Source organism: Setaria italica, chromosome VIII, assembly GCF_000263155.2.
Source record: "Setaria italica strain Yugu1 chromosome VIII, Setaria_italica_v2.0, whole genome shotgun sequence".
Classification (NCBI taxonomy): Eukaryota; Viridiplantae; Streptophyta; class Magnoliopsida; order Poales; family Poaceae; genus Setaria; species Setaria italica.
This window is the reverse complement of record NC_028457.1, coordinates 35628225-35646889: the sequence shown is the minus strand read 5'-3', so window position 1 is coordinate 35646889 and position 18665 is coordinate 35628225. Positions and strand designations below refer to the sequence as shown.

Genomic DNA, 18665 nt, shown 5'->3' with positions numbered 1-18665 from the left:
GAAGGTTCGCCGCATTCGCTCCCAATCCACCTATTCCACCCCCGAAGATTCCACGAACGTACTCGGGTCCGTGTGACCCAGGCTGCGGCGATGGACCACTTCAACGAGGAAGGGGACGGCGCGGGAGTTCAACGCCGGCGGATCCAGACTCCCCGCTGCCCTCACCGCCGGGGGATCCCGACTCCCCGCGGGCTTCACCGCCAGATCCTCCCGACTCACCGCGGGCTTCACCGCCACCGGATCCCGACTCCCCGGGGGCTTCAATGCCAGCGGATCCGGCAACCCCGGGGGCTTCAACGCCAGCGGATCCGGCAACCCCAGCTTCAACGCCAGCGGATCCGGCAACCCCAGCTTCAACGCCAGCTTCAACGCCGGCGGATACGGAGAAGGCTCTCCGGGTATGGACTTCGGCAACGTCCCCGACCACGACGGCGGCCACCCCACCAGGAACTTGTTCTCCCTGGCGCCGCCGGGCTCTACAAGCGGTGCGTACAGCCCCTTCTCCTCCGGGCCGCAGCACACCCTGTCGTCCAGCTTGCCCACCCCAAGCCAGCTGGGCATGGCCGGCCTCAACCTCAATGCCTCCTCCGGGTGGCAGAACATGGACGACTACGAAGGCATCCTTCGCTCCGGCGACCGAGTTGGAGGAGGCGGCAGCAGCCGGGTCATCCCTCCCAGCGGAGATGGTTCCGGCAGCGAAGACCAGGCCCCGGCTCCCTTGCCTCGTCAGCGGCGTGGTACGGCCAGGACACGCGGTTCCCGGCGTCATGGCGCGGCTCCAGCAAGGGCAGCCGGGATGAATCCAGTACTTGTTCCCACTCCCCCTCTGTACTTCCATTGCAAAGATATGCGCTGCCTCGTACATGAAACAGTTGTGTGCATCATGTGTATTGCTTACTCACGGTTACTGTCAGTAGGAGTTGTCTCATTGCTTGTTATATCATGATTTATGCTTGGTGTGCATGAAATGTATTGGTTACTAATGGTTTGTGTCAATATGATATAATGCATTGGTTGTCATTTTTACATTTATCCCTGGTGTTGTTAATCTGTATTGCTTAGTCATGCATACTGTCAATAGGAGTTCATGCATTGCTTGTACAATTGCATTGTGCACAGAATGAGCGTAGCAGGACGAAGTGGACTAAAGAGGATACACAGCTGTTTTGTGAGCTGTACTGTCAGCAAATCGAGTTGGGCAACTGCAAGAGCGGGAACATGAGCAAGTGGGGCTGGAAAGATGTCCAGGAGAAGTTCCAAGCAGCCACTGGGAAGTTCAGGAATAGCGAGCAGTTCGGGTACAAGTACAGGCAGCTGAAGCTGCTTTGGCAGTTCATCCAACATCTGCGGACACAATGCACAGGCTTGGGGCGCCGAGAAGATGGCTCTGTGGTTGCTAGTGATAACTAGTGGAAGAGCAAAAGCGGGGTTAGTGATATGTGAACACCGCATGTGTACTGCTTTCGTTCCTGTCTTGCCTACTGAATGGTTGTGTCTTCTTATTTGCAATGCAGGGGCGCGCGGACTGGTATGACCTCAAGAATGGATGGCCAGCATACATTGACGAGCTTGACCGCATGTTCTGTGGAGTAGCAGTGACTGGAGAGACGTCATTTGTTCCAGGGGTCAGCCGGCAGATCAACTTCATCAGCAGCGGCGAAGAAGATGCTGTTGATGAGAACTGTGGCACCCCTCGCAGCTGTGCCACCCCAATCAGCAGTGGGAGCAAGAGGAGCACAAGCAGCTTCCGCAGCACTGCTACTAGCCCCAACAAGAGAAACAAGGGTCCTGCTGTTCGGAACATGAACAACAACATGACAACGTTCAACACCAGTTACTCTCAGAGGACAGCAATTATCCAAAGGGCCCTGGAGGGTAAGATGAAGGAGGTTGAGGTTGTGCTCGACAAGAAGCAGTACCGAGAGGAGGCCAGGAGGAAAGAACAGACTCTTGTAACAGATTCAGCTACAGAGCTTGGAGTCCACGAGATGGAAGAACATCTCTGGGATGGAGTCGTCATGATCTGCATGGATGATGACCTACGCAACATCTACCTCAACACACCTGTTCCTGCAAGGCTACGAATGATCAAGAAATATGCTGCTATGGTGTAAACCACACCCTATGTCTTTTGTGTGTGCTTGGCATGTCTTTTGTGTTATGTCTTGTTGTTGACTTAATATGTGTTGGTATTCTTTATGTTGTGAGGATGAACATTTGATGACCTGTGTTGGCTAATCCTATATGAACAGCATGGTTATTCACAGCATGGTAGTGCATTAGAGCTGTTTGGTTGATGGTTGTTAAAGTTATTGCCTCTGTCTTCAGATGGGTGTCATTTGACTCAAGGTAGCAGCAATTACTATTGTGGCTACCAATTTCTTTGTGCTAACTTTTGCTATCTTGTTTTGGACTGCCCAGGAAGTTCCTGCTCATGTTGGTGCCCAAGGGGAGGAGGTGGAGGACCAGGAGGAGGAGGAGAAGTTGCTGGCCAAGTGGTGGGACCTTTTCTAGGAATTGGTGGTATTAGACGATGATGAGGCACCATTTATCTATGGTATGTATGAATATGCTATTCATATCGACAAGTATTGCAATAGAGCACCCTATAGGAATCCACCATTGACTGGAGAGCAATGGGTACTTAACAAGCTTGCCAATGAAACATCCTGCTGCACCATGTTTAGGATGAGCCCCCACATGTTTTATAGGCTGCATGACTTGTTGACAGCTGACTATGGGCTGACTGCATCAAATAAATCTAGCACTATTGAGGCTCTAGGATTGTTCCTTTGGATTTGTGGGGCACCCCAATCTGTTTGGCAAGCAGAGGATAGATTTGAGAGGTCCCTTGGTACTGTTCATAGGCTATTCTACAAAGTCCTCACTTCTCTAGTTGACCTATCAGCCGACATCATTAAACCTAGGGACCCAGAGTTTAGAACAATGCATCCTAAGCTGCAAAACAGTAGGTTCTACCCTGAATTCCAGGGATGCATAGGGGCAATAGATGGCACTCACATCCCTGTTGTAGTGCCAAGTGCAAAGTTTATGCAGCACATGTGTAGGAAGGGCAAGACAACCCAGAATGTCATGGCCGCTTGTGACTTGGATATGGTTTTCACATTTGTACTTGCTGGGTGGCCGGGTTCAGCGCATGACATGAGGGTGTTTGACGATGCAATGACAACTTACAGCGACAAGTTCCCAAAGCCACCTAGAGGTACACACAACTGTTTCTAGGTCAGTAGTGTTTTCTAATACAACCATTGTAAACTTACAGGTATGTACTGTTCCTATAGAGAAATACTACTTGGTGGACTCCGGGTACGCAAACCGCACCGGCTTCCTAGCTCCTTACCGCCAGACCAAGTATCACATCCAAGACTTTCAAAACGCGCCAGAATCACAAGGTATGAAGGAGGTATTCAACTATGCCCATTCCTCTCTTAGAAATGTCATCGAAAGGGCGTATGGAGTGTTGAAAATGAAGTGGCGCATATTGTTGGACATCCCGGCCTATCCACCAGAAACACAGACACGGATTATATGTGCATGCATGGTATTGCACAACTTCATTAGGATTAATGGTGACTTTGATACTCACTTTGGTATAGTGGATAGCAACATGAACTATGTGCCTGTTGAAGGCATTCAGGATCAGCCGGAAACGGTGCCTGCGCCGGAGAGTGCGGACATGGCAAGCATGAATGCATTCCGAGATATGCTTGCTTCACATTTGTTTGCTCGGTCTTGAATAATTTGTGTTTGAGGACATGTAATTGTTTATGTACTTTGTGGCTCGGTTGTAATAATTTTCGGTGTTGTCAATCTGTAATAATTTGCAGTGCACTTGAGAATATTTTCCTTGAAGTTTTGTTGTTGAAACAACTATGAATTGTGTTGTCATTTGGCCTGGTTCAGTGCTTTTTTTGTGTTGTAATGGTGAAACAGTGGCTGCTATAATGATTCAACAGTGCATTGCAAAGTTTGGGGGGCACCAGTTTGGAGCTCCTGAATTTGGCATGCAAGCCAAATTTCGGCTGCACAGTAACTCCCAAGTTGGGAGGTTCCAACTTGGGCAACTAAACATGACCTTACATTATTTACGCTCTGCGCAGATTGATTTGCTGATGGAGATACAGATTTATTAGGGTCTAAGATGGTGATGCAGTCAGGTAGGAAAGCTTTGTTTTGCTCCCGCTGTCCAGCTCCATGGTGGGCAAAAGAAAGTTTCTATGTAATTGTTGAGTGCTGACCCTCTTTGTCAGATTTACTAGCTGTCGAATTAAGGTGAAAATGCATTCATGTGTGCCAAATAGGTATGTTGGAATTTTTCTTTCCCTCTTGGGATGATCAAACCAGAGTTACTACCTGACCAACTCTTGAGTGTTGTTTTACCGCTCGAGAGTTTTTGGATGATTTGTCTGCACCCATAGCTTACCTTCTGGTTCTGATGATCAGGACAACAAATTTCAAGGATCATCGCAGGCTCACATGCCGGCACAGTAGGTGCAGCCCTTAAGCCTCCCACCGCTGAGGAAGGAGGACTAGGGCCACATATGTCATTCCCCTTTACAAGCTTAAATCTTTCATGTTCGAAAATTTAACGAACTCGACTCACTATGTTATCGATCTGCTACAAACCTCATCTTCTAATTCAGTCTCTTGCCCCAGTGTACCTTAAGATTTTCTGAGACAGAGCAAACTATTGCAGGGAGGTGGGAGGGAGGTGGGAGGCTCAATTCAGTCTCTGAATAAGTCTGAAATTCTTCAAATCTGCACAGTGCCTCTTTTTAACTAGTCAGAATCATGCAATTTTTAGAGGTGTCTGTCAATGTCCACACACGCTTGCTTCTCCGAAGTGAAGATGCAACTTGGCTCTCCACAGAGGTGATGGGAGAGTGCTCCAGTGCGGGGCCGCGCGCCGCCGTCAGTCTGAGCTGGAGACTAGCCATGCTGCCGGATTAGAAGATGGGGATGATGCAGCTTCACGACGGCGGTGGAAGCAGCCACGTGGCGGACGGGCGGGAGGAAGACGCAATCCTGAACTAGGGTCCTATTTGTGAAAATCAGGGGGGTTATATGAAAATAATCCCATCGTCATTAATAATCGCGATCCAATATAGGGTGTTTTCTGCATATATTCGGATAGCGAATAATAATCGCGATCCAAACCGGGGGTGTTTTGTAAAGTTTTGAGGGACGGCCTTCTGCAAATCTTCCGGCCTAGCCGCAAGGCAGCCGGTGAGGCCGCACCGCCGCCGACAACCTCCCGCTCGAGCTCCCGTTCCCTCACAAGACCAGACGTGCCGTCGATTTGTCGCTCACAGCCCTAGCTAGTACCTATCACTCGGAGATGCCCTGCCCTCAACTTTTTTGTAATCAACATGCAATCCTTAGAATATGGCCCTGTTTGGATACGCTTTTCCTAGCCACGCTTGGATTATAATCTAAGCGAAGATTTTCTCGCTTTTCGCTTCTCGTAGTTCAAATTTCTGAAGCGGCTTACCACATCAGCGAGAATCGGTGAAAATAAGCAAACGTTTGGCAGGATTCTCGCTTATTTCCACCGATAAGTTGCTTATAAGCGGAAACAAACGGGGCCTATGTCTTAACGATTTTGCAAAAAAGTCCCAAACTTTAGTACAATTGGCCGTCGAAGCTCCCGAGGCGTGCGCTTGCGCCATGTGCGGCGCGGACGGGTGTGCCGGCGGCGGCTGCGAGCTCATCGCCGCGGCGGGGACCAGGTCGAGCAGCGACAGCGATGAAGGAGGGGAGTAGTCCGCGTCCGCGAGCCACGCTGCCGTCGTCGGGGGCGAGGCCAAGCTGCGGCGGCAGCGGCAGAGGGGGAGGGTGAGAAAGTATCACGGCGTGCGGTGGCACGCCGTAGGGCAAGTGGGCAGTAGAGATCCGCGACCTGCACCGCACCATGCGCAAGTGGCTCGGCACCTTCAACACGCTTAGGACGCCGTGCGCGCCTACGACGTCACTGCCGTCGAGTTCTAGGACCGCCACGCCAAGCTCAACTTCCCCGACGACGCAGCCCCCGAGCCTGTACCTTTCTTGGTGCTGACCTCGACGTACCACCGCCACCACTACCTGTCGCAGCGCTACCCGAGAACCCACACGAGACCTGCAGGTCGAACGCGTCCTTGCTGGTGCACGTGGCTCTTGCGGTGGCGGAACTGGCCGGGCAGCACGGCACAAGGCTGGTACCGAAGGAGCGTGACATCCGGGATGATGGATGACGGTAGCTTTTGACCGTCAATGCCATAATCGTCACATTGCCCTCTTGTTTTCATTTTTATTGCTTAGCGGATAATGGTGGACAGCTGCCCTCTAGTCTGTCGTCAATCACCAGCCATCCATCGCTTTCATATGGTTTTACACTGGCTTTTGGGCTTTGACCACGCCTCCACACCCATACGAAACGACTAGCTAGAGTGATGTTGATTTATTGCCGCTCACCCTGGCAGGCAGCTGCTCACTTGGGTTGCATACCCTACCCACCACTTGGACCTAAAGGGTGAAGGAGAGAGGAGGAAGGGGAAAGGAAACAAGGAGCCGAGTGCCTCATTGTAGTCAACAAGTAGAGCCGTGAGGGCATGGCGCTAGGGAGGGGAGGCGCAGTGGCAGTCGACAGGCAACGCAAACAGGGGCGGAGGCCGGGACCTCACACCCCCCTCTCAATGACATCCATCCCCTTCAAATTCGTAACTAAGGCTTCCACATCTAGCAATTGGGGGCTCGATTTTGCACTTGATTGGAACGATTTTGAGTGGATTATAAAAGGGAGGTGGATGGAAACGAGAATAAGAGGAGAACGCACTCCTGCTCATGGCGGCCGGAGGCACTGTGGCCTAACGCTCGAAGCGGGAATGAGGCTAGGAACGGGGAGGACGAGCGCTTGCCTGGGCGACAGCGAGGATGGCAAGATAGGCAGCGCGTAAGCGACGGCGAGGATGGGACAAGATGCGGGTGGTGCCGATGGATGAAGAGGCACCGACTGGTTGGATAACGATGAGTACGGGGAAAATCGAATGAATGGATAGAGCGGAGGTTAAGTGGTGAATTTTTTTATTTCCATGTGTGGGTCCCACGTAATAAACAGATGGCATCAAACCACCAACTAATGTTTTCTACTACTATACTAGGACAACACACCAACATATTGTGAAGCGAAACCAACATATTGGAAACAAGCAAATAATAATGTGAGAGTAAGTAAGAATCCGTAGCAACGCACGAGCATTTCTGCTAGTAATAATAATGTGTGTCAAGAGAAGAATCGGAAGGATCAGTGACCAAGCCTGCTTTGCCATAAGAAAGTTGGAAGTAATTAAAATTAGCTAGCGCCTAGCAACTGAACAGAGAACATTACCATTCATCTCAGGAAGGATCAGGGGTACCAGGAACTTATTAATCTAAAGAAAGAAGTACAAACACACATCCTTAATAATTGATATGTGTTACCACGCTGACAGTAAGTATGAGATGCATCCAAACAGATAGCATCGTTATGATTTATGAATTTATATCACATGGTTCAGGAAAAGTTTGCACCACTGATAGCCTCGATGTCATTTTATTAAAATGTGCGTGCATGCATGCCCGAAGGAAACGGAACCAGTACTGAGCATAGCGGTCTAATCTTACAGTGGAACAAAAAACTCGTATGCCCTGTTGCCCTCCACAGTTCAGAACAAAATACAGAAGGAGGAAAGCACTATGATAAAAACTCAATTTTTTTTAATTTTAACCCTTTTTCCCTCCCCAACTTTATCTGCGCGGCGTGACCCTTTTGGTCGCGATGTGGGCTGTGGCGTGGCACCACATGCAATAGCGCGGTAGAGCTACCACGCTGGCGTGATGCTGACTTGGCGGTGCACTTGACGCGTCAAACCGCCTAGCGCGGCAGCACCTCCAATACTGCCGCGTGACGCCCTTCCTCCTCCTTCCTTCCTCCTCTAGCCAGACCAGAGCAGCACCTCCAACTCGCCGCCTGTCGCCTCCCCCCCCTCCCCCCGAAATCCCTCTAAATCCGGCGATTTTTGGTGGGGAAATTGGGGGAATCGATCTCCGCATCCTTGGGAAGGTATTTCCCCACTTTTTCCTTGTTTTACCGTACCATTTGCTGGATCGGTGGATGTTTAAGTGGCCTAAGTTTTAGGATGTTGTTTCAAATTTTTGATGAAATTTAATGTTGTTACATAGTAGTGGATGCTTAGTTCATACGCAGTAGACTCTCTGCCTACGATTTTGACGTGTAGAACTTGTTGCCTGCTTAGATTTATCTAGTTATTGATCCATTTGTGTTGTGTACATGGCATTGGTAGGTTTATTTGTGCGATTTGTCCAATTGATGTCCAACTAATATGTCCAATATGTTTATATTGGTATGGTAAAATATTTCTATTTTGTAGATGGATCGTTTAGTTCATTTTTTGGTCACTTGTTGTGTAGGTGCGATGATGGCGACCGAGTTAGAATACAAGCGGTGCACGGGGTACATGCAGTACCCAGGTGAGTCCGATGCGGATGCTCCCGTACCTCCAGCCTTTCTGGTACCAGATAGTAGATGTGGTGTTCTAGTCGAGGTGAAACAATCAAGGCACCCAAAGACCGCTAGAAGAGCCTTGTATGTGTGCAAGTGGAAGTTTGATCCTATGCCTGCCGCGTCTTGTTATTTCTTTCCGTGGATAGATGGACCCGACAAATATGATCTTAGAATCCGCCTATTCCCATACTATGGCACGCAACTTAAACCATACCATCAATTTAGACGTTGGGTTCCTTCTCCACCAAACCTACTTAGAATGACCAAGGAGGAAAAGCAAGAGGCTACCTGTAGACGTGTGAGGGATCCTCCCATGTGCAAGTGTGGAGTTGCTGCTAAGCTTATGCGTCCTAACTTAAAGGTTCCACCTAAGTTCACTAATTAGTTTGATAATTAACTCATATCTAGTCCTCCTAATTAGCCTCCAAAGATTTGATGTGATATGAACTGGACTTTAGCAAGGATCCAAACACCAGAAGGAATGCCGGAAGCTGCCACGGCAATGCTGGTGAGCAGAGTAGCAATGGTGGGCCAACGTGCGTGCAACGCAAGGGTCCAGGGCACTGTATTTTTTTTAATTCAATTTCTTGCGGCGGACGACGATACAGCCCGCCTCCTGTAAATGGCATTTGCGAGCCGGATCGACGTCCGCCCTACAAACCGCTATTTCTTGCTGCGAAAAGTAGGAGCGGATAAAACTAGGGCTCAAGCAATATACTAATTGTTAATGTTCACTGATTTTTATGTATAAATATGCAGGTAGAACATGCATCTCCTTATATTCTCTTAAAAAAGAGCAAAAAGAAAAGAACTACAAACCTTCCTATTTCTCGTAGTTTGAGTTGAATTTATCCGTGACGTGTGTGGCAGGTTAGGCATTAGGCTATTTTGTTCATGATAATCATTGTCAACCAGAGCTTGCCCTACAAAAGTGTTAAACTTTTGTTCAAAGAAACCAAAACTAAGAGCATCAACTAAAATAGTAGTATTAATATAGTTAAAATGCCGCGTAATGTGCTAATCAAGTTGGAGCAGAATTCTTTCTCAATAATATTAATTTAAAGAAATTAAGAAAGTTCTTTTCTATTTTATTTTATGCTAAAGAATATGTCTCATTATATACTCCCAAGTACGTTTTGAACAATAGTATGATTAAATTAACTATATATATATGTATATAATGTTTTAAACTATATAATTATATTTTATTTATAGTTGGTTTCAGTGGAAAATAAAAAAACATTTTTTAAGCAGCGGCTTCACATAATTACATTTTAATTTATACTCCAATTAAAAGTCTAGATTTCTAAAAATTACCCGTGCAGTAGGTGTGTGGAGATTGTAAACTTTTAATAATATAAAGTAGAAAAGGTTCCAACGAATGAAATACTACCAACTTGTGTAGTAGAATCTGAGAAAGAATAGACTTATTTTGTCTGATAGAGCTGTTACGGCGCAAGTCATGGCCCCGCAGCAAGAAAGGATTTGATACTCCTTCTAGAAGTCGTTCTTCAGTTGGCGACACTACCATCACCCCAAGCCTAACCTTCTTGTTACTGGAATTTCGAATATTGTAAAGTCCCCCACCATCCTTCTTCCCCGCGCTGCCGTCCACTTGCATCCGAGAAGATGCCCTTTCGCCATCGCCTTTGGCCTTTGGCCTTTGGAGGCGCCAAACGCCACGCCTTTCCCGTCCGGCCGTCCCCACCGCATCATCTTGGCTGAGGCGTCACGGTCACGCACGCCACGGCCGGACCTGGCCGGCCTGACTCGGCCCTTGTTTACTTCCTAAGTTGGGAGGTGCCAAATTAGCATTTTGCCATAAATGTGACACTGTAACGTTTCGTTTGTATTTGTGAATTATTATCAAAATATTGACTAATTAGGCTTAAAAGATTCGTCTCGCAAAGTACAACAAAACTGTGCAATTAGTTTTTGATTTCGTCTACATTTAGTACTCCATGCATGTACCGCAAGTTTGATGTGATGGGGAATCTTCTTTTTGCATAGTGTCAAAGTTAGGAATTGGGAGGAAACTAAACATGGCCCTAGCCCTTGTTCTCTTACCTCCAAACTCCCAACTTTGGCATTATACAAAAAGAGAGATATACGCATCACCTCAAAACTTGCGGTACAATGTATGGAGTACTAAATGTAGATGAAATTAAAAACTAATTGCACAGTTTTGTTGTACTTTGCGAGACGAATCTTTTGAGCCTAATTAGTCAATGTTTGGACAATAATTCACAAATACAAACGAAACGCTACAGTGTTGCTACAGTATTTTGGCACCTCCCAAATTCCCCAAGTAAACAAGGGCCTAGACTGGTAGACCGCGCGGCCGGATCCGACCTCCCTCGGTTGCTCCGCCCCTCCGACACAAAATATATGTTTAATAAGGGGTCGAGAGCACAATATTTTTGTGATGAGAGATCCAGGCGAGACCAAGCCGCTGATTGCAGGTCCACTGTACAAGAAATAATTCCGCCACCGCTACGCCACAGCGCTGATGTCAGCAAGAAAAAAGAAAGCTGGATAGGAAGATATCACCGTAAGCAGCAAAGGTGCATAATCGTCGTCATGCATGTAAATCTAGTCCACAAAGTCAATCATGGTAAAAGCTGAGCAGGAACGCAGGATTATGGCCTCTGCCCCACTGCATTGTTTTGGGTACAATTTACTCAAACCTCTGCACAAGTTCATAGCTAATCCTATAATTCAAGTATTATAATAATTTTATCTAGCAATGCAAACATTACTAACTCTCATCGGGATCCAATGGTATGTACCAGAAATTTAACACAGCAGTTACAGTTTAACCGACAGGTTGCAGGAAGGAAAGAATGTGATAGCATCATTTACATGTGGAGGTTATGCAAGTTGTCACATTTGTAATAATCCACGATGATGGTACACTTTCGGCAAAAAAAAAAAGATAACGACAAAACCACATCCTGAACAACAGGACCTACGCACCAATAGGATGTGCCATGTTACACCATGTCCTTGGTCAAATCAGTGAATTAAACATGAACACCAGTTGCATGACTATTGAGGAAATGTACTGGCAGAACGAGGAAGGATTTATGAAAATTACATGCATTAAATATCACTGTCCATCGGCAAGCATTTTAATTTCTGCAAATGTGGCAAGCTGTCCTGACTCCGGACTACAAAATCTGTTCTCCAGGCCATCCTCTGCAGAGGAAATTAAGGTTAGAAGAAAGAGAAGCAAGAAAGCACAGCTGGAGCTTGGAGCACCTTTTATCTTCATCAGTGTATCTCGAGACTAGGATGATTGTGATGCATTGCGTTTTCATTCCTCAGCGCAGCCTCCGCTTCCTCCACCTCCTGCTCGCTGTTGGCACCAGGCATGGAAATGAAGAAGCACCAATAATGAGTCTCCAGAGATTCTCATGGTTTACCTCAACATCTGCATACGCTTTCCCCTGGTATTTCACATTGGATATAACCTTCAGCTATCGATATGATAGGCAATGGTACACCGGCGTATTTTTTTGGTATCTTTTGATATAATATAATCAGATCTGCAGTAAGACATATGCCATTATCGTCATTGCCAAATAGTCTTGGATAGAATAATCTTCTGGATTTTACATGTAGCCCATGCGGCTAGTATTGCTCCTGCACATCACCTTCCTTTCGGTGTGTGCTGGTGGCACATGGTGGGGCCCGCTCACATGGTGCTGTCGTGCGCTTTTCTCTCCGACAGGTTGCAGAAAGAAAGAATGTGAAAGCATCATTTTACATACGGAGGTACACTTTCGGCAAAAAAAAATAAACAACAGGACCTACGCACCAATAGAATGTGATATCATCTTTTTATAACGTGGCTCCCAGCCCCTGTTTACTTGGTGAATTTGGGAGGTGCCAAATTACTGTAGCAACACTGTAGCGTTTCGTTTGTATTTGTGAATTATTGTCCAAATATTGACTAATTAGGCTCAAAAGATTCGTCTCGCAAAGTACAACAAAACTGTGTAATTAGTTTTTGATTTCGTCTACATTTAGTACTCCATACATGTACCGCAAGTTTGATGTGATGGGGAATCTTCTTTTTGCATAGTGCCAAAGTTGGGAGTTTTGTGGGAAGTGAACAAGGCTCCAATCCCGTTTGGCGCTCTTCTCCAGCTACCAATGCGTAGGAACATCAAAAAGTCGTTAATATTCCCCTTTGCCAACTATTTTTGGTATGTCACCAACCCACTACTAGCTTTTGCAGCATTTATACACCTAGACGCAAAGGAAACTGCATCACCCATCTTTTATATTTCCGTTCAAATAGTCTCATGGCAACTTTGAGAAACTTTAAAGATTCATCCAAATAAAAGTACTTGAAGAGCACCGAAACTACTTGGCGAGAATCTTAAAACTACTCAAAGACTGCTGCATTCGACTATGAAGCGCTCGGGAGCTTGTCGGGGATAGATCCCCAGTACCCGCAAGGAAGGAAGAAGATGAACTCCTACTATGATTCTCCTGTGATACTACTAGGACTCACTACCTTGGGCACCCTCTCGGTAGGTTGCCGGGTATTAAATACCGACACCAACTATTTTGGTATGTCACCAACCCACTACTAGCTTCTGCAGCATTTATTATGCACAGGAAACTGCATCACCCATCTTTTTATATTTTCGTTCAAATAGAACATGGTGCGCTTAGTAGTCTTTTGTTATGAACTACTAATTTATTTGTTGGTGTACTTATTTACATGTGGAATGTCTCTCCAATTTCTGGACATGATGAGAATGGACCTAGCTCACTAAACTATGTTCTATTTAACTTTTGGCTTTAGAATCTATGGCCTGTTCGCTTCAGCTTATAAGCCGACTGAAAAGCTGAAACGGCTGATTTGTTGTGAGAGAAAAACACTGTTTGGTGGCTGATAAGCCAGCTGAATAAGCTGAAGCGAACAGGCCTGCTTGGATACTTCACCCCTTGTGTAGTGAACTTTCAGCTGTGTCGACAATCTAAAGGTCCTAAAAATGAACTTCTTGATGCATGGAGCACATGCTTTCTACAAAAGGAAGTTCTCCCGTGTCAAATGCACATTAATCAGGCTGCCGAGCTGAGTCATGGAAACCGCGGAAGCCAGCGGCAGCCAGAGAAGGCCGCGGATGGATGGATGGAGGCAGCAGGCACTGTCTTAGATAGATGTGCCAATCGATTAATAAGGCAGTCGAGATTCCGCTCCATCTGCCACGATCACACATTATATTATTTCTATAATATGAATATTTATAGTCCTCCTGCTCACTGGCACCTCCATTGCCTGTTACATCTAGTGTTCAAGGAAGTTGTAGGTATGTATGCGGCTTAGCTTAGTCCCAGGTACCTCAAGTGAATGAATTAAATTTCCAAGATACTTAAGAATGTAACGTTGTGAAAGGTGGCAATCTTGTAAATCCAGTACATGAAAAACTCTAAAGCTCAAAAGAGCAGGCATGAGATTAACAGCAGATGGAAAGACAGCAACTGACCTCACTTATTGCATATTCATAGAACTTAGATGCTTAGCATGATCTACCATGCTATTTTGAAAGGATAACCTCTTTTCTGATAAATATGTTTGATATACATCATTTAAAAATGGCAGCAAAGTCTTCTTCCCTTGACTTGGAGCAGATAAGATCAAGAACCGTATCATTTACATGGCAATATTCTATCATTTCATTGTTCCACCTTTTATACACAGGCTGGATCATAAATTTGTTTTTTAGCTCGTAATAGTAACTCTCTCCAAGATCAAATAGGCTTTCCCTTGATATTTCACATTGGATAAAACCTTCAGCTATCCACAACCGTACCAAACGATCTTTATCGATATCATAATCTCTCGGAAACATACTTGAATGTAATAAGCAAAACTTTAAATGGGGTGGCAGATTATGATAGCTAAGTGACAAAATCATTCTCAAATCTTATAAATCTAGACCATTCTCCAGTTCAACAGTAACAGATCTATCTACCTTATACATTTCCCACTTATTTTCTTCCTTTACTAACCAACAAAGTAGCTATCGATATGATAGGCAATGGTACACCGGCGCATTTTTTAGTATCTTTTGATATAATATAATCAGGTCTGCAGTAAGACATATGCCATTATCGTCATTGCCAAACAGTCTTGGATAGAATAATCTTCTGGAGTCACGAAGACAAAGGGGTTTCAGCTCGTAAACAATACCAACTTGTTCAGCAACAGCATTGTTACGGGTAGTTGTGATAATTCTGTATCTAAAAGTATTATCAGGCAAAGCACAACTAATCTTTTCCCAGTCGATGGGATGCAGATGCGGGGGAAAGGTAGAGGCAATAATAGATGAGAGAGGTAGTAGAAAGAGCATTGGATCCCTGATTCTATGCACCGTGTCTAGCGCCAAACTATTCCTCATGCATGCGCTCCGTCCGCTGGATTGGTCGCATTGGGCCAGATTGGTCGCAAGCGGAAATATTTTTACAAACTTTTGTGGGACCCACATACAAAAAATATTTTATTTAATTTCCTCCATCCTCTTCCACCTCCTCTCCTCTTCTATCTCCCGAGGCTTATCGATTCTGTACTGGCCCAATGCGGCTACAGCAAAAGGCAAAAGTATTGCTCCTGCACAGCACCTCCCTTTCGGTGGCCACACCATCTCGTTTCTCCATTTTTCTTCCGTCGGTGGACAAGATAAAGGGATGGGACATCGGAGAGAATTTTTCATTCCTTTTCTTTGTCAATGTGGGTCCAGGCAACACTGGAGCGTAATACCATGCCATCGCATTTTCAATTCCTTGCATTGTGATGATTGTGATGCATTGCGATTTCATTCCTCAGCGCAGCCTCCGCTTCCTCCGCCTCCTGCTCGCTGGCACCTCCATTGCCTATTACATCTAGTGTTTGGAGAAGAAGTAGGTTTCCTGTTTCTTCAGGGAGTTGAGCAATATGTGTGCGTCTTAGTCCCACGTACCTCATGTGAATTAAATTTTAAATTTTCTAGATCCATAAGATTGTAACGTTGTGAAACGTGGCAATTTTGTAAATCCAGTACACATGTAAAACTCTAAAGCTCAAAAGCTCCCGGATATGCAAGTTGTCACATTTGTAATAATCCACGATGAAGCTACACTTTCGGAAAAAAAAAGATAACGACATCCACATCACATCACGAAAAACTCTCGAGCTCAAAAGGGCAGGCATGAGATTAACAGTAGATGGAAAGACAGCAACTGACTTCACTTGTTGCGTATTCACAAAAGTTAGATGCCTAGCATAATCTACCATGCTATTTTGAAAGGATAACCTCTTTTTTGATGAATATGTTTGATATACATAATTAAAAACGGCAACAAAGTCTTCTTCCCTTGACTTGGAGCGATGAAATCAAGTACCATATCATTTGCATGGCAATATTCTACCATTTCATTGTCCCACCTTTTATACACAAGTTGGATCATAAATATGTTTTTAGCTCGTAATAGTAACTCTCTCCAAGATCAAGTAGGCTTTCCCCTGATATTTCACATCGGATAAAACCTTCAGCTATCCACAACCGTACCAAACGATCTTTATCAATATCATAATCTCCCAGCAACACACTTAAATGTAATAAGCAAAACTTTAGATGGGGTGGCAGATTATGATAGCTAAGTGACAAAATCATTCTCAAACCTTGTAACAGATCTATATACCTTATACATTTCCCACTTATTTCTTCCTTTATACAAGCCAACAAAGTAGCTATCGATATGATAGCCAATGGTACACTAGCACATTTTTTAATACTTTTTAATATAATATAATCAGGTCTGCAGTAAGACATATGCCATTATCGTCATTGCCAAACAGTCTTGGATAGAATAATCTTCTGAAGTCACAAAGACAAAGGGGTTTCAGCTCGTGGACAATACCAACTTGTTCAGCAACAGCATTGTTACGGGTAGCTGTGATAATTCTGTATCTAAAAGTATTATCAGGCAAAGCTCAACTAATCTTTTCCCAGATTGTGATATCCCATATGTCATCAACAACAATGAGGTACACATGCAATACGTTAACACAAAAGCAGTGTTAATTACAAGGGTAATAATATAGATAGGAAGTAAATTTCTGGCTTTGCTCGGACCATTTCTCATTGAACTTTTTTTTTAGATTTACTAGCACCTTGTTACGACTAATATTGTAAAATAGGAGGGTGTAAATTAATTTTGGGAAAAAAATCCTTAATGCACGCAAGTTGATTCTTATTGTCCGCGATGCTTTGATACCTCTTATTCTGAAGGAATTCTCTGAGTTCATTTGTGAGCTGTGACTCATTCAATGTTTCTTCAATGATGGTTGCAGTATTTGTCTTGCAAAGTTGAGAGAGCATGTCCTTAAATAATTTCTTCAGGTCAGGATTGTTAGGCACCGCAACAAAAGCCCATCAATCGAACTGTGCTTTATGTTTTCCATACACTGCTTTAGCAAGACATGTCTTTCCTAGCCCCTTAAATCCAACTGTGTATGTGTATGTGTGAGCTATGAGCAGCAGTGGTGTATGGAGATCAATGGAATTGCCCCTGTCACGATCTCCATGGATTAGTCCCTGGGCAAGAGCTAGCAGTGAGTAAGGTTGTACGGTATGGGTATAGGTGTAGCTGGTCTGGATTCAGCCGCCCTCTCCTTGTCGCCGGTGTGTGTGCTCATGCGGCCCATGCGGCTACCGCATTTAAAGGCAAAAGTATTGCTCCTGCACATCACCTTCGGCCGTGTTTAGTTTGGCGAATTTGGGGTGCCAAATTACTGTTACAGCACTGTAGCACACTGTAGCGTTTCGTTTGTATTTGTGAATTATTGTCCAAATATTGACTAATTAGGCTCAAAAGATTCGTCTCGCAAAGTACAACAAAACTGTGCAATTAGTTTTTAATTTCATCTACATTTAGTACTCCATGCATGTACCGCAAGTTTGATGTGATGGGGAATCTTCTTTTTGCATAGTGTCAAAGTTGGGAGTTGGGAGTAACTAAACATGGCCTTCCTTTCGGTGTGTGCTGGTGGCACATGGTGGGGCCCGCTCACATGGTGCTGACGTGCGCTTTTCTCTCCGACAGGTTGCAGAAAGAAAGAATGTGAAAGCATCATTTTACATACGGAGGTACACTTTCGGCAAAAAAAATAAACAACAGGACCTACGCACCAATAGAATGTGATATCATCTTTTTATAACGTGGCTCCCAATCCCGTTTGGCGCTCTTCTCCAGCTACCAATGCGTAGGAACATCAAAAAGTCGTAAATATTCCCCTTTGCCAACTATATTTTGGTATGTCACCAACCCACTACTAGCTTTTGCAGCATTTATACACCTAGACGCAAAGGAAACTGCATCACCCATCTTTTATATTTCCGTTCAAATAGTCTCATGACAACTTTGAGAAACTTTAAAGATTCATCCAAATAAACTACTTGAAGAGCATCGAAACTACTTGGCGAGAATCTTAAAACTACTCAAAGACTGCTGCATTCGACTATGAAGCGCTCGGGAGCTTGTCGGGGATAGATCCCCAGTACCCGCAAGGAAGGAAGAAGATGAACTCCTACTAGGATTCCCCTGTAATCCTACTAGGACTCACTACCTTGGGCACCCTCTCGGTAGGTTGCCGGGTATTAAATACCGACACCAACTATTTTGGTATGTCACCAACCCACTACTAGCTTCTGCAGCATTTATTATGCACAGGAAACTGCGTCACCCATCTTTTTATATTTTCGTTCAAATAGAACATGGTGCGCTTAGTAGTCTTTTGTTATGGACTACTAATTTATTTGTTGGTGTACTTATTTACATGTGGAATGTCTCCAATTTCTGGACATGATGAGAATGGACCTAGCTCACTAAACTGTGTTCTATTTAACTTCTAACTTTAGAATCCATGGCCTGTTCGCTTCAGCTTATAAGCCGGCTGAAAAGCTGAAACGGCTGATTTGTTGTGAGAGAAAAACACTGTTTGGTGGAGATGGGGAGGGATTACCGTCCAACCCCCGCACGATCCGGGTGACTTTTTTTTAGCCTTTTTCGAAAGGCGTGACCCGGAGTTGAGGTCACACTTCCTTTT

At 45.1% G+C, this 18665-nt stretch overlaps 1 long non-coding RNA gene across 1 annotated transcript; it reads left to right on the top strand.

Annotated features, from left to right (window-relative positions):
• Nucleotides 1–7932: 7932 nt before the first annotated feature.
• On the top strand, nt 7933–11839 carry LOC111258274. Its single transcript, XR_002678935.1, has 3 exons — nt 7933–8098; nt 8467–8526; nt 11751–11839. It is a non-coding gene; the product is annotated as an uncharacterized LOC111258274 (long non-coding RNA).
• The last annotated feature ends 6826 nt before the right edge of the window (nt 11840–18665 follow it).